This window comes from Lissotriton vulgaris, chromosome 3_2 (genome assembly GCF_964263255.1).
Source record: "Lissotriton vulgaris chromosome 3_2, aLisVul1.2, whole genome shotgun sequence".
Taxonomy (NCBI): domain Eukaryota; kingdom Metazoa; phylum Chordata; class Amphibia; order Caudata; family Salamandridae; genus Lissotriton; species Lissotriton vulgaris.
In genome coordinates, this window is record NC_141690.1 from 17,460,651 (window position 1) to 17,475,441 (window position 14,791).

Sequence of the window (14,791 nt, forward strand, 5' to 3'; positions counted from 1 at the left end):
TGCCTTACATCACCTCATATCTTTATGTTTTATAACTGTATACGGTAAAGCGCTCTGATACCCTCGTGGGTCACGTTCGCGCTATATAATACCTTATAAATAAATAAATAAATAAATGGCTGCTTCTAGTACCGCAGGTTAAGATAACATGTAAATGACATATGGTGAGTGTAGGTCATTATATTTAATGAATCACCATGTATGTAGGCCTTGCTATCCATTCCATTAACTTTCTACTTGTAGTTGTATTAATTTCATTATTATTCTTCCGTTCTATTTGCTTGCAACTTTTTTTCCCCATAAATTAAGTTAATGTGCGAAAAATGATTAGGTCACAAACACATGCACTCTTAGTGTAAGGCCATGAGCTAACTGTCCTAAAAAATGAAGTTTTATTCCATTGATGGCTTCACACAGGATTGGGCTTTAAGATTAACTATTCTTCTTGCTCACCTGAATAAACCATAACTATCAGTTTTTGCCTGGGTGGAAGGTACTTTTGTGCTTGTGAAAGGTACAGGCGAGTCTGACTTCGTGGTAAATAGCGAAACCTGAGAAAAATGCACTTTTGTGCATTTTTCTCAGTTGTATGTTACACACACACATGTCCTTTGGACATGTGTGTGCGCAACATAAGTCTAAATTTACATTTCAGGGGTGCTACAGGGTGTCCTTTGGACACCCCTAGCACCCTTGAAATCGCATCCTTATTTGCGATTAGCAAATTGCTAATCGCAAATAAGGAATAACTCCCCATTCATTCCTATGGGCCTTTAAGCCCATAGGAATGAATGGGGAGTTATTCCTTATTTGCGATTAGAAATTTGCTAATCGCAAATAAGGAATGTGTAGGAATCGCAATTTATTTAGCGATTCCTACATGAATCCCGTTTTGCCAGTCCTTAATAGCGATTCCTTAATAATCGCTATTAAGGACTCGCAAAACGGGACTTTGATGAATCTAGGGGAAAGTTTTTTTGGCAGTCTTGGCTGGGAAGTGCCTGCCCTTGACTAAAAGCAGCGAGCAGAGCTGGGCCAGACTCCACACGCTAGGCCCGGTACCAAAGGTACGACAAAGGATTATACGAGCAATTGTGCCCCAAATGATCTTTAATGATGCCTAGGGGTCTAATGGTAATTTATTTAACTGTATGGAGAAAGAGCGACCTCTCACTCTTACTTTCTTTATTTTTCTAGTTTTTGCAAATGCAAGATTACGGGATCTCGGCTCGGCAAATAGAATTCTACTCTATCTTGCAAGATTATAGGTCCAATCTTATGTAATGCTTTGTGCGTATGGCACAGTAACTTAAAATTCGCTCTTTAGAGCATTGGCAGCCAGTGTAAAATCTCCAGACATGCTGATGCCGAAATGAACTTGTCCTTATAGCAGATTAACTTGGCTGCTGCATTTTGAGTAACCTGCAGCTGTGAAAACAAATAGTCTGCAATGCCTACAGATAAGGCATTTCCATAGTCCAGTCTGCTTGTTATTAGAGCCTCAAAAATACTGTTTTCTCCAGATGTCTGGAATCCACATAAAAAGTCTCTTGATCAATTTTAAAATGGCAAAACATTTGCCACAAGTGTATTTTCTTGATCTTGCATGGATAATCGACCAGGACTCCTAGATATTTTGCTACCAATTTGGGATCTGAAATTTGAAGTCTGATTGTGTTTATTGACTGTATAAAGACTAAGAATTGATAGCTGAAATCGTCCTCTGGGTAGGTGATGAAGATGGGGACGTCCCTGGATAACAGGAGTTTGAAGCTTGAGTGGAATCCACAGTTATGTTAATGTTATGTTATGTTAATATTATTTTTATAGCGCACAGCTGCCCCAGCCAAGGGGCGTCCTGGCGCTTAGACAGGTACTATAACATAACACACAAAAGGAAAAAGAAAAGGGGGGCGGCTACTCGGAAGCGGGGAACAGGAAAGTTTTAATAGCACGCCTAAAGGTGGACAAATCTTTCAGAGCTCGGATGTGCACCGGGAGCGAGTTCCACAACCCCGCTGCAAGCACCCGGTGGGAGCGGCCACCCATTCTGCTAAGTTTAAAATGGGGGCAGACTGCCAGATGAAGAGCCTCTGATCTTAGTGATCTCGGAGGGATGTAGGGAATGAGCAGGTTGGCAAGTGCCGGCGGCGAAGAAAGTTTCATGATTTTAAAGGCCAGACAGAGCACCTTAAACTTGATCCGCTGTCTGACTGGTTGCCAATGTAGGGCCGAGATGGTACCCGAAGCAGAACAATGTCTGGGAAGACCCACAATGGCCCGCGCCGCGGCATTTTGAACCCTTTGGAGCCTGGATGCCTCAGCCTGGTTTACCCCTATCATCAGCGAACTTCCGTAGTCCAGCCGGGATAGAATCGATGCCTGGACCACGAGCTGCCGGGTGGGGGGGTCAAAATATTTCAAAACCGGCCTTATGCCACGCAAGATACCGTAACAGGTGGCTGCAACCCTCTTCGTGTGGCCTGTGAAGGTGAGCACGGAATCCAGCCAAATTCCTAGGTTTTTCACTCCGGAAGCTGGGATAGGAATAGTGCCCAGCTCTGGAGGCCACCACTAGTTTCCCCATAGCTCAGCATGTTTCCCCAAGACCAACACCTCAGTTTTGGTGGCATTCAACTGTAGGCAATTGGTACGAAGCCAGCTCGCTACTGCCACAAGTCCATTTCAGAGGAGGAGGCTCTGGAGGAGTCCAAGAAATGGGAGGGCAAGGAGTGCCTATAGACCTTAGCTCAGACCCTGGCAGATGACTATGTAAACAAAAGAGGTGCACTGATCTAGCCACTCCCAAATATCTGTGAGCCCCGAAAGGCAGTGGTGGGGAGTCTGAACATAAAGGGGTCAGTGTACACGAGTGCAAAAAAAGTTCCTTCCTCCCTGCAAGAGAACAGATGGGAAAATCTGTTAGACATATCCTCATCCTTCATACCCCTCTTTACCTCACCCTTCCATGGGTGAGCTGTGGTACAAGGCTGGCAGACACCTAACTGCATACCTGATCTTGAATGAGGGTGCATACAAACCTGATGAAGGCAAGAAAGCCAAAAGGCACGCCTGCCAATGTGATGTACTAGCAGCATGGAAAAAGTATGTCAAGGTATATTGAATTGAGTGACATCCATGAGAAACTGAGATACCAAATTAATCATCTGAGGGACAGGGCTAAACCATGCACTTCAACTTCACGCCTCCTACTTACAAGTCCAAGCTAATGCTTTGCAAATGAAATCATACCAACACTGCTCAGAGGAAAGGGCTGGGGAGGAATGGAAAGGCAGAATGAACATGGTGGGCAAGGATGAGAAAGATCCAGAAAGAACTATGGGCGAGGAAGGCGAGACTCTGCTGCCCCAGTAGTTCCTCACGTTTCAATTACAGGCAGTTGGGACACTGGAAACATGATTGTCTTAATGTACCTAAGGGTTTACGTGAACATCCGCAGCAACCTCAATTCACTCAGACTGTACATTACCGATACCTGACCTTTTAGGACAGCCTGAGAGGAGCAGTGTTGTGTGAATGCATTAGTGTCTGTTGATCAGAAAGGATCATGTGTACAATGTGCCCATATTGGAAAGCCCACCTTATGCCTTATTTCTACTGGTGCTAGTAGGTCTGCATTGAAAACCTCTAAATTCTCTTCACTATCTCTTCTGTGTGCAACCGTTGATGTGTTTGGTATTTCTAACAAACGATAACAACAATAGAGAGTGAGAAGTCAGCATGGTCCCCTTCCCTGATAAATATACTCAACAAAGAAAAGCAAGCATGCTACCATACTGTGTTTGTCTGCTTCAGATGTCCTTCACATGTCTGTGTGAAAAATCATACTTTTAGGTTTTCTTAAAAGTCTCTTGATCCACTAACCTAGTTGGGGCATGCTTCATCAATGGGGTTCCATCCAAGATACCTAGCGCATCAAGGTTGTGCAACAACACCTGATTACAGCAGAGAAGGTGTTTCTAGTCTTTCTCAAGTGAAGAAAAGGTGAATTAAAATTGCCTAAGGATACTAGCCAGTAAAGTATTTTTAATAGTAGTAACCTTGGACAAAGGTTAAAAGTGGTGGTGGATGTGCTCTGAGAAGGTAATCAACTCTCACATCCTCATTTTCGGTCGACATGTTTCAGCCATAATGTCTAAACGCCCAAAGGGTCAGTATGGCTTTTGTCAGGAACAGTATCGCTTGCGCGCTAAGGCATGCAACAATATCACAGCTAATGACTGATGGTTGTCTGTGTTTACTCCATTTGAGTCATTGTATTAATTATAAGAAATTAGAAAGAAATTTGTTATATGGTAGTTTAAACATTCAAGGGAGCATGGGCACAGCACTCTCCTGGTAAGGATGTAAAAACGTCCCTGCTGCCGAGCCATCTCCATGAGGCCTTTCACCTACCTTTGAAGCAATTTCATACAAACGCCTTAATGTTGCTCTTATGTTTATGTTGTGGTTTTGTTTGCACGGTCTCTGGATGGATTGGAGCCTTCCCATATGCACGAACAGATACCATCACTGTAGCCAAGAAAATGTTAGGGGATTTCATTCCCACATTTGGGAACCTCCTGTAGATAGGAAGTGATATTGGTACTTACTTTACGTAATCTGTGATCCAAGAACTACGTAAACATTAGGACTAAAAACAACAATTTGCTTATCACACTGAGCCCTCTGGGAGGGTGGCAATGGCCAATGGCACTTTAAAGAACAAGATAGCAAACACATTAGGTGAGATTTGAGTGGCCTAACACTTTACCTTTGACACTGTTCAATTTCAACCACTCCTAACGGTCCTGGAGGATCTTGGTCTCCCTCCCTACTTACTGCACTCCATAATCCGGCTCCACACTGGGAATTATGCCCAGGTGAGTTGTGGGAAGAACAGGGAATTATCTGATCGTTTCCCTGTCACACGAGGAGTACGTCAGGGCTGCGTACTAGCCCCTACCCTCTTCAGCTTATATGTTAACGGCCTGATAGACAGACTTAATTGTGTCAAGGACAATGATGCACCACGCCTGGCCACTGGTAGTGTGCCCGCTCTGTTGTTCGCGGACGACACCTTGTTGCTGTCACGGACATCATCGGGCATCCAGCGGGTTTTGAATGGGTTTGTATCTTTTTGCGCCACGCGAGGCTTGGAGATCAACCTGGAGAAAACCAAGTTTATGATCTTCAACCCCCGAGGCACACCCGCCCCAACCCCACACTAAACGGAACCCCCCTTGAGAGAGTTAAGACCTTCATATACCTGGGAGTGACTCTGACAGAACAATTGATTTGGGACCAGCAAGTCTCTAAATCCTCCCTGAGATTAGCACAGATAGTGGGTGGCATAGGTAGATTTTGCAGTGCCTCATCCTTTAAACCGGTTTCCCCTGTCCTAGAGATATATAAAATACAGGTCAGGTCTGCAGCCCTCTGGGGACATACTAACACATGTAACCTGATGAAAGCAGAACATTCTTTCATGCGGCATTTGTTTGATCTCCCGCAAAGCACACCTTTGCTCCCACTACGTTTGGATGTGAGTCTGGAACCTATTACTGAGCTGGCGGCAGCCCGACCTTTACTCTATTGGAGAAGGTTCTGGTCTGTCCCGGAGCTGGAACCGTTTAGAACAGAATTTAAAAACATTTGGGGGCAGTTAAAGACCAAGAACATACCATGGCTAACACATGTTAAGTCCCTTCTGTACCAAATCGGCCTTCCCCAACTTTGGGACACACCGGAGGAGAGCTGTTTGAGGACCCAAAGGTCTGTCCTGGTGGCAGCCGTTAAAGCGTATAACCTCAAAAAGCTACATTCCTCTAAATCCCTGGGCAGACTATCCAATGAGTTTTTTTACAATCAATGAGGAATTCCAGATGGAGGCGTTTTTGGACTTGGTGCAACCTCCACTGGCAAGAAAGCTCTACATTCAACTGAGACATGGCTCCCTACCAGTCAGAGAATTTACCTCAAGATGGGCCAAAGCGACGAAACCTAACTGCCCTGCCTGCAATCATGATAGGGAAGACATTATTCACATCCTCTTTTTCTGCCCAGCATATGGCGAAATTAGGAAGTGTTGGATCATTCCACTTTGCAAGAATTTGGGCTTTAGGCACTGTGCTCTCGCCCGGAGAGTCTTAACTTATGATACTACCCCCCCCCCCCCCCCCCCATTGTCTTCGCTGTTTCCAGGTTTCTTCTCGGTATGTGGAGGAGAAGATCTGTAATAATCCACAAGGACTAAGGGATGACCGCTTTCATTTATAACTATTACTTTGATATCTAGAGTTTAATAATTTTTAACTTGATGTATTTATATTTTAACACTGTGCTTGTACATATTTTATTGCACTTTTATGGTCTAAGACCGAAATAAAGTTATCAAAGTAGTACTTTAAAGAACAAGATAGCAAACACATTAGGTGAGATTTGAGTGGCCCAACACTTTACCTTTGACACTGTTCAATTTCAACCACTGCTAACCAAAAAGCTAAGCCCACACAAAATCAGTATAGGTCGTGGCACAGTGTTCCAATGTCTCCAACTTTGCTTTATTAGCATGTGAATGATGGAGTGACTCTGAAGCATGACATACAAGCGATTCGCTGTTTCATCAGCTTCACTTCTAAGCTGGACTTCCACAATGTCCAACCAAAATCTGTCAAGATCTACAGTATGTTGAATGGGTTCTTGTATACATTCATCAGCAGAAGGCTGATCTCCAACCTTGTTGACAAGGTCCCTACCAAGTAGACCACGCTTAACCTGCCAATCAAACTATTGCTGTGTCTGCCAGCCGAGGAGCTTTGAATTGCTGCTGCCTGCAGCCTTAGTTGAACACTGCACTTGTGTACCGATTATTGGAAGAGCTCCTGTTACGGCTGAACAGCTGTACAGATTTCATTACAATGCTGCCACTTCCGCTATGGTCTGCTTCCCAGCTACCTGATACCTCAATGGTTCTGGCTGACCCTCTTTGCAGCAAGCCTGCTTTGTTGGCTCATCGTAGGGCAATTTCTGGGAGGAACAGGTTCTGAGCAGGAAGAAATGAACCATACTGAGCCTACTGACCTCTCCCTGAACAAACTCTTACTCTGCCATGGAAATAACTTCCTCGATTTTCTGGTACAGTATAAGCATGACCTAAACATTTCTTCATGTTGGATTTGTGCCCATTTGCCCATTATCTCCATATTTCTTTGACTCCCTCTGCAGTGCTCTATACCCTGTACCTGCACAATGATCTGTTTGGAACATTGTTCATCTGCGGTAACAGAGATTATTTACGTTTGATCACCAAAGGACTGGTCCAGCTCCTATTACTCTGTTTATGTGGTACCTGCCATAAGACACACTCCAGCTAAACTTAATCTCCTCCGTAAGAGACTGCATAGAGAGATTTCTGAGACTGCCTGTTTTTTTGCAATTTTGTTTCCTATCTAATGTGCAGGAATGTTCAACTGTCAAATTCAACAGCCAGGTGAAGTATTCGAAGAGATTACAAACTCAACTGCAGATCTCTGAACGCTTGGAAGGACAAGGAATTGCAATTTTACAAAATAGGATAAATCTTCGTTTTGTCCTGGCTGTCAAAGGTGGGGTTTGTGCATTTCTAAGCCCAGAATGTTGCACTTTCATACCTAATGTCTGTTTAGGCCTACATGAACAGATTGGTCAAATATGCGAGAGCTTGCACTCAATCGATGACTCCGTCAGTTCTGAAGGTTGAGGGGCAGATTTACAAGCCCCTTGCGCCTCTTTTGCGCCATGGTGCGGGCTATTTACAACGTGACGCATCTGGGAGATGCGTCACGTTGTAAAGCCCTGCCCCTTAAGGAGGCGTTCCGGTGCAGGGGGGGGGCGTTCCTGCGCAAGAACGCCTCCTAAAAGTGGCTGAGTGAAATCTACAAGATTTCACTCAGTCACTTTTAGGCCAATGCTACATCAAAACCCTGCGCCTGCTTGAAGCAGGCGTAAGGCTTGACGTAGCATTAGTAGAATGGACCCCCCAGAGCATTGCTGGAGCTGCGTCGCGTATGCGACGCAACTCCAGCAATGCGACACCTTTACGGCACAGATGCGTGACGCATCTGTGCCGTTTTTGCCCCATGGTGCGCCGCATTGTAAATGCGGCGCATCATGGGTGGCGGAGGCATGGCGAACTATTACTGGCGCATCCCTGCTAATTTGCAGGGATGCGCCAATAATTGTCAATATGCCCCGAAGTATCCAGCCAAGCAAATTGTAGGTGGTTGGGGAATGAAGATTCTTGAAATTGTATAGCTCATGTTTTTGTCCTTATACTGAGTTACATTGTCAATGTTTGCATCGCCTCCATCATCCACATTACTGAAATCAATAATACCTTTCTATATTACCCATTACCAACGATTGATAATAATGATAAAATGGACTGCAAATCAGATTATGGTTCTTTGGGATGTTTTGAGCCTGACATGAACTTGGAAGTGAATCGTTTAATAAATAATGTGTCCTAAGCTGCTCTGAGTAGTGCCCGAGGGAGCAGTTGTCACTTTAAACCATTGCTTTTGTGTAAGTAACTGTAACTGCTGACAGCCATGTTTCTTTTTGCTAATGCTAACACTGCCTAAAGGAAGTGACTGTCTATGATGCTTAGAGCTTCTCTTTCACATCTTGGCTCTTGAGATGAGAAAGTGTTGATGAGCTTGCTGAGCGTATAAAGTTTACATTCTTGTTACAACTGAACCTTGTCTTCTTTCTTTCTCAGTCTCCGCTACATGTGTACCCCCTTTGTTCCACGAAACCACTCCCTTTCGTTAATTGAAAACCTGTTTGCCCAGGAACCTTGCCTTGCCTAGGCGTGCTCAAGTATATTACGGTTCCTGCCGAACCTCTTTCTAGACCTATTCAATGATTCACAGATATATATTTGCCTTTCGTCAATAAACATTTTAAGACTTTATTTGATGTGTGTGTAGAATTTATTTGACAACTATAATGCCGCAGAAGGCAAAAAATGCCCAGTAATGACCTTACCGGATTTTTTTCTCACTTCTCTCCATCACATAGAAGGAATAGTATTGGTGGTACTACACACCCACTGTTAATGACTGGAAGCGTATTCTTGCTGGAGGAGTTTTGTGGTACTTACCAAAATAGCTAATGCTTCCAACGATTACTTCACGGAACACTTCTAACATAGGTTAGAAATGACTCATGGTCATGCTAATACCAGTTCCAAATTATTTTACACAAAGTTCAACATTAAGATCTTTCATGGGGTTCACCAACAATTGCAGAGTAATCCTGAAAGTCTGTTGGACCCGGCCTCGTGGCGTGGTCACCCCTGACCCAGGCAGCTCCCCAAGACCCTGAACCACCGACCCTTTCCGCCATGGCACACATCCCCGACCCTGGGCTTCCCATCCTCGTCCCCCATTTTCCTGGTACCCGTGGCCGAGGCCCATGTCCCTGCACCTAAGATGGCCGCCCCGGCCCGACCTCGGCCGACGGCGCCATCCCCAACCAGGGGGTAGAGCGCTCCCTGTGAGCGAGAGAGGGAGGAGTAGCTTGGTCACACCTTCCACCTCCTCTCGAGAGATGAGTTTCGATCACCCATCCGGCCTCCCTGAGGGCTGGCTCCAGGCCTGCTGAGTGTCTGGGATCCCTCCAGACCCAACTTGAAAGGATGAAAGGAGCCGCCGAGGCGGAACCCCCAACATCCAGCTCCCAGGTGCTAAGACCTCCGCCTGCGAGGACTCCGGACATCAAAGATGGGAGTCCTATATCAGGCGTGTCCCTGGAACGATCCGGCAGTTGTATCTTGGATAAGAAAGCCCTGCTGATCTGATCGTGGCTGACTGAACCTCGTGAACTCTTGAGCCCTGCTGACGCTGTCGCAGCTCGTTCTTGGAACTGAACCATCGGTGCCCTGCTGACCTCGTCGCGGCTCGAGCTTGAACCTTGAAGACATCTCGTGTACTCTTGAGCCCTGCTGACGCTGTCACGGCTCGTTCTTGGAACTGAACCATCAGAGCCCTGCTGACCTCGTCGCGGCTCGAGTTTGAACCTTGAAGACATCTACGGAACTCTCTGAGCCCTGCTGACGTGGTCGCGGCTCCTCCTGAACTTCCTCCAGAGCGATTCCTGCGGACGCTGTCGCGGCTCGAGGAACCCTCTAGTCCGGCTGGACTATCGAAGTTACCATCCCGAAGAAATTATCCTCAAGTGAGTAGGATCCCCAGTGCGACCACCACCTTCTGTATCCCCCGGCTCGAGGATTGAGAGCTGTGCGCAGGGTACGCTACGTACTGGGCTATGAACCTAAGACTGTCCCGCTACCCCCTCCCTAAAGACTTGAGACTTTCTGCAATCTCCCGATCATTGTACATAAATGTGATATTACTTTTCTTCGTGGTTATAAAGAAGTTCATAACTACTCCTTCAGTGTTGTGTCTGTTCATAAGTGTGGTGTGGTCCTCGTGTGTACGATTCACTACTCGAGGTCCTCCCCGGTGGAGATCTCTCATAAGGCTCTGCATTCTTGGTGGGAGAGGTGGGTCACGGAGGAGATGGGTAGACTTAACCCGACCTCTGGGATCGCCCCTTCTAACATTGGTGGCAAGCGACGGGATCAGAGACTATGCCTAGAATCGTACAGTAAAGGGACTGACACACCACCCGAACAAGACCAACCATGAGTCTCATCGGATTCAACGAAAAAAACCCATTTCAGAAAGAAAAGCTGGAAGATTACACCCACAAGGAATTAAAACAATTCTGTAAAGATTTCCGCATCGCTACCACTGGGTTGAGCTCCAAAGACGACTTCCAGAAAGCCCTGACGGCCTGGGTAGGACCCGGGGCCCCTCTCCCCATGACTGAAGGAAACAGTGGAGAGGAAGAGCCGCCGACCAAAACTGACGGCCCAAGGGAAGAGGGAGCCGACTCCCTACCACGAAATACCAGAACGGAGAGAGGTCTGTCGATAGAAGAAATGGCAGACCGAGAGCGCAACCGAAACCACGAGCTAGAACTAGCCCGACTTAAAATCAAAGGTGAACTCAAGCTGGCAGAACAGAAACTAGCCATCGAGCAGTTACGGCTGCAAGGGGAATTGGAAGACAAGAAGCTCCAGCGGGAGCTGGAAGAAACGAAGCTCCGGCGGGAGCTAGAAGAAAAGAAGCTCCAGCGAGAGCACGAGGGGAAGAAGCTCCAACTCGAACACAAGCGCAGCTTGAAGGAGCTCGAAATTAAAGCCCGGAACGAAGAGACCCGATCCCCGGGGAACAGAGACCCTAGACCCCCGGTCGAACCGAAAGTACACATCCCCAAGGATGTGGTGAAGGAATACTACAAGAACGACGATATCCAGCAGTGGTTCAAAGCATATGAGGTCGCCATGACCGCCCACCGAGTACCTGAAAAGGATTGGGGGGCCGGATTATGGGGCCGCTTCCTCAGCGAAGGGAGAGACACCCTGCTGGATCTGCCCTCCGCCGTCGTGAACTCCTACACCCACATGAAGGACGCCCTCATGGCTCGTTATGGGCTCACCCCAGAAATGTACGGACAGAGATTTCGAGACTGCAAAAAGATACCCGGCACCACATGGGTGGAATATGTGAATTTCTACAGCTGAGCTTTGGACGGGTGGATCAAAGGCAGCAAAGTGACCACCTTCGAAGGTCTGGTGGACCTCATCGCCTATGAACATCTATCAAACAATTGCTTTATAGAACTGAGGCAGCACCTGCTCGATAGCAAGTTGGCCAACCCCCGGAAGTTGGCTGTCGAGGCTGATCGGTGGGTGAACACCAGAGTCCCACGAAACCCAGTGGCAGACTGCATCCGGAACGAGCAAGAAAAGCCACGTCAGAGGGGCGGGGGGAATCAGAATAGACCGAGGGGACCCCAGACAGGGCCTCCTCGCAGTCCCCCTAGGAACCAGCCAGGGACCTCCCCGCCCGACGCCAGGGCCGGGTTCTCTCCTGTTAGATCAGGACCCAGAATAGCCACAGCCTGCTACAGATGTAACCAAACAGGGCACTACGCCAATGACCCCAACTGCCCCCTGCTCAAGAAGACCCCTGCTGCAGGTCCCCCTGCGCGCCACCTCGCCAACGTAGCCCTAGAAGAGGAAGAGGAGATAGAGGACCCTGAGGGGTGGGAACCAGCATCCATGACCTTAGTTTCCCTGGGGGATAGAGAAATGGTCCCCGGAACCTTCCTACCAGACAACACCGAGAAGTACCGACAGCAGGTGACTGTTAACGGGTTCCGCATAGGAGCTCTCTGAGATACCGGGGGCCAGTATCACTGCTGTGAAAGAGCACCTCGTCACCCCAGACCAGATAGTACCCCGTGCCTCCTGCAGAGTGATATCCGCGGACAATTCCGTCCGCACCTGTAAGATAGCTCAGGTCCCATTCGAGTGGGAGGGCGTCTCCGGAGAATTACGAGTAGCAGTCCGCACCGACATGCCCGTGGACTGTCTCCTCGGTAACGATCTAGAGAGCTCCCCCTGGAAGCAAGTAGAGTGCAAGACTCACCTCGAGATGGTGGGCCTACCCGAGTGGGCCTGCGTGACCACCCGGCCCATGGCGGCCCGGGCGGCCAACCCGAGGAGGTGACTACCGAGTTCCCTCACCCCGTTCCCACCGAACCAGAGGGTAGCGGGCAGACGGAAGGCCTTGACCTCTTTCCCGGTGAAAGCAGCGACCCCGACTCCGGTCATCTGGACCACGCTGGTGAGCCAGCCCCGAGCACCGACGATCTCCCTGAGTTGGCCCAGTGGCGCCAAGAGGGGGGGCCCTCCCAAGAGGAGTTCTGCCTGGAGCAGACTTCGTGTCCCTCTCTAGTGGGGCCGCGGCAGCAGGCCGCCACCCAGGCCGCCAGTGATCAGTCCGGCTCCCACCACATTTATTGGGAAAATGGCCTACTGTATAGCGAACAGAAATCCGCCGAACTAGGGTCAGCCCGAGTGCTGGTGGTACCCCTACGTTTCCGCGGATTCCTACTGAACCTGGCACACGATGTACCCCTGGCGGGACACTTGGGTCAAGACAAAACATACCACCGGTTGGTCACCCATTCCTACTGGCCACACATGCGCTCCGATGTGGAGGCCCAATGCAGGTCCTGCCCCATGTGTCAGGCCAGAGGAAAGAGCGGAGGGTGACGCAAGGCTCCCCTCCAACCCTTCCCCGTGGTCAGTACCCCCTTTGAACGGGTGGGAATCGATATCGTGGGGCCCCTGGACCCCCGAACGTCCTTGGGACACCGGTTCATTCTGGTCCTGGTGGATCACGCCACCCGATATCCCGAAGCCATCCCCCTCTGAACGGTGACAGCCCCAGTGGTGGGGCGGGCCCTCATGGGGATCTTCTCCCGGGTGGGATTCCCGCGAGAAGTAGTGAGCGACAGAGGCACGAACTTCATCTCCAAGTACATGAAGTCTCTCTGGCAGCAGTGCGGGTGACGTACAAGTTCACCACCCCATACCATCCCCAGGGGAATGGCCTGGTCGAGCGGTTCAACCGCACCCTCAAGGGGATGATCATGGGCCTGGAGGAGACCCTGAGACGCAGTGGGACGTCCTCCTCCCCTGCCTCCTGTTCGCGTACCGCGAAGTCCCCCAGAAGTCCCTGGGGTTCAGCCCTTTTGAGCTGCTCTACGGGCACCCCGTCCGAGGACCCCTCAGCCTGGTCAAGGAAGGGTGGGAGACAACGTCCTTGGAGCCCCCACCAGATGTGTTTCGATACATTCTGGCTCTTCGGAATCAGACTCGGAAGTTCCGAGAGCTGGCCGAGGCAAACCTCGAAGCCAGTCAAGAGGAAATGAAAAGGTGGTATGACCAGAATGCCACTCTGGTCGAGTTTCAACCCGGACAGCAGGTCTGGGTGATGGCCCCTGAGGAATCCTGTGCCCTGCAGGACAAGTGGACGGGTCCCTTCAAAGTGGTGGAGCGGAAGAGTCAGGTTACCTACCTTGTTGATGTACAGTCCCCGAGGAACCCCTTGCGGGTACTCCATGTGAACCGCCTGAAACCCCACTTCGTGCGGTCCGAGTTGAGTTTACTCCTCGCCACCGACGACGGAGCAGAAGAAGAGACGGATCCTCTCCCCGATCTCTTGTGCGCAAAGGAAAAAGATGGCTCCGTAGAGGGAGTGAGACTCGCCCCCTCCCTCACCCTCGAGCAGCGCGAAGACTGTCTCCAGTTGTTGGGACAGTTTCCTGACCTATTGTCCCTCATCCCCAGAGTCACCAGTTGGTGCGTCCACGATGTGGACACCGGGGACAGCCCTCCGGTACGGCACCGGGCCTACCGCGTTCCCGACAGAGTCCGAGCCTGCATCAAGGCTGAGGTCTCCAAGATGTTAGCCCTGGGAGTGGTCGAGGCCTCTGACAGCCCCTGGGCCAGTCCTGTGGTCCTAGTCCCGAAGGCGGCCGCCCCCGGCTCTTTCCCGAGCTGAGGTTCTGCATAGACTACTGCGGGCTCAACGCCGTCACCTGGACCGACTCTCACCCCATTCCCCGAGCCGAAGAGGTCATTGACCGCCTAGTGTCTGCTCGATACCCCAGCACCTTCGATCTGACCTGTGGCTACTGGCAGATCGCCCTGACCGAAGGGGCTCGAGAGAGGTCCGCCTTTTCCACCCCGGATGGCCACTACCATTTCTGGGTGATGCCCTTCGGCATGAAAAATGCCCCCGCCACCTTCCAGAGACTGGCGAACCAGGTACTGGTAGGATTGGAAGAATTCAGCGCCGCATATCTGGACGATATTGCGGTTTTC

At 49.4% G+C, this 14,791-nt stretch overlaps 1 protein-coding gene across 2 annotated transcripts in view; it reads right to left on the reverse strand.

The window, feature by feature from the left end:
• TBC1D1 (TBC1 domain family member 1) overlaps positions 1-14,791 on the reverse strand; it is a 1,125,494-nt gene that overhangs the window by 893,757 nt on the left and 216,946 nt on the right. The gene's annotated exons all lie outside the window — the stretch shown is intronic.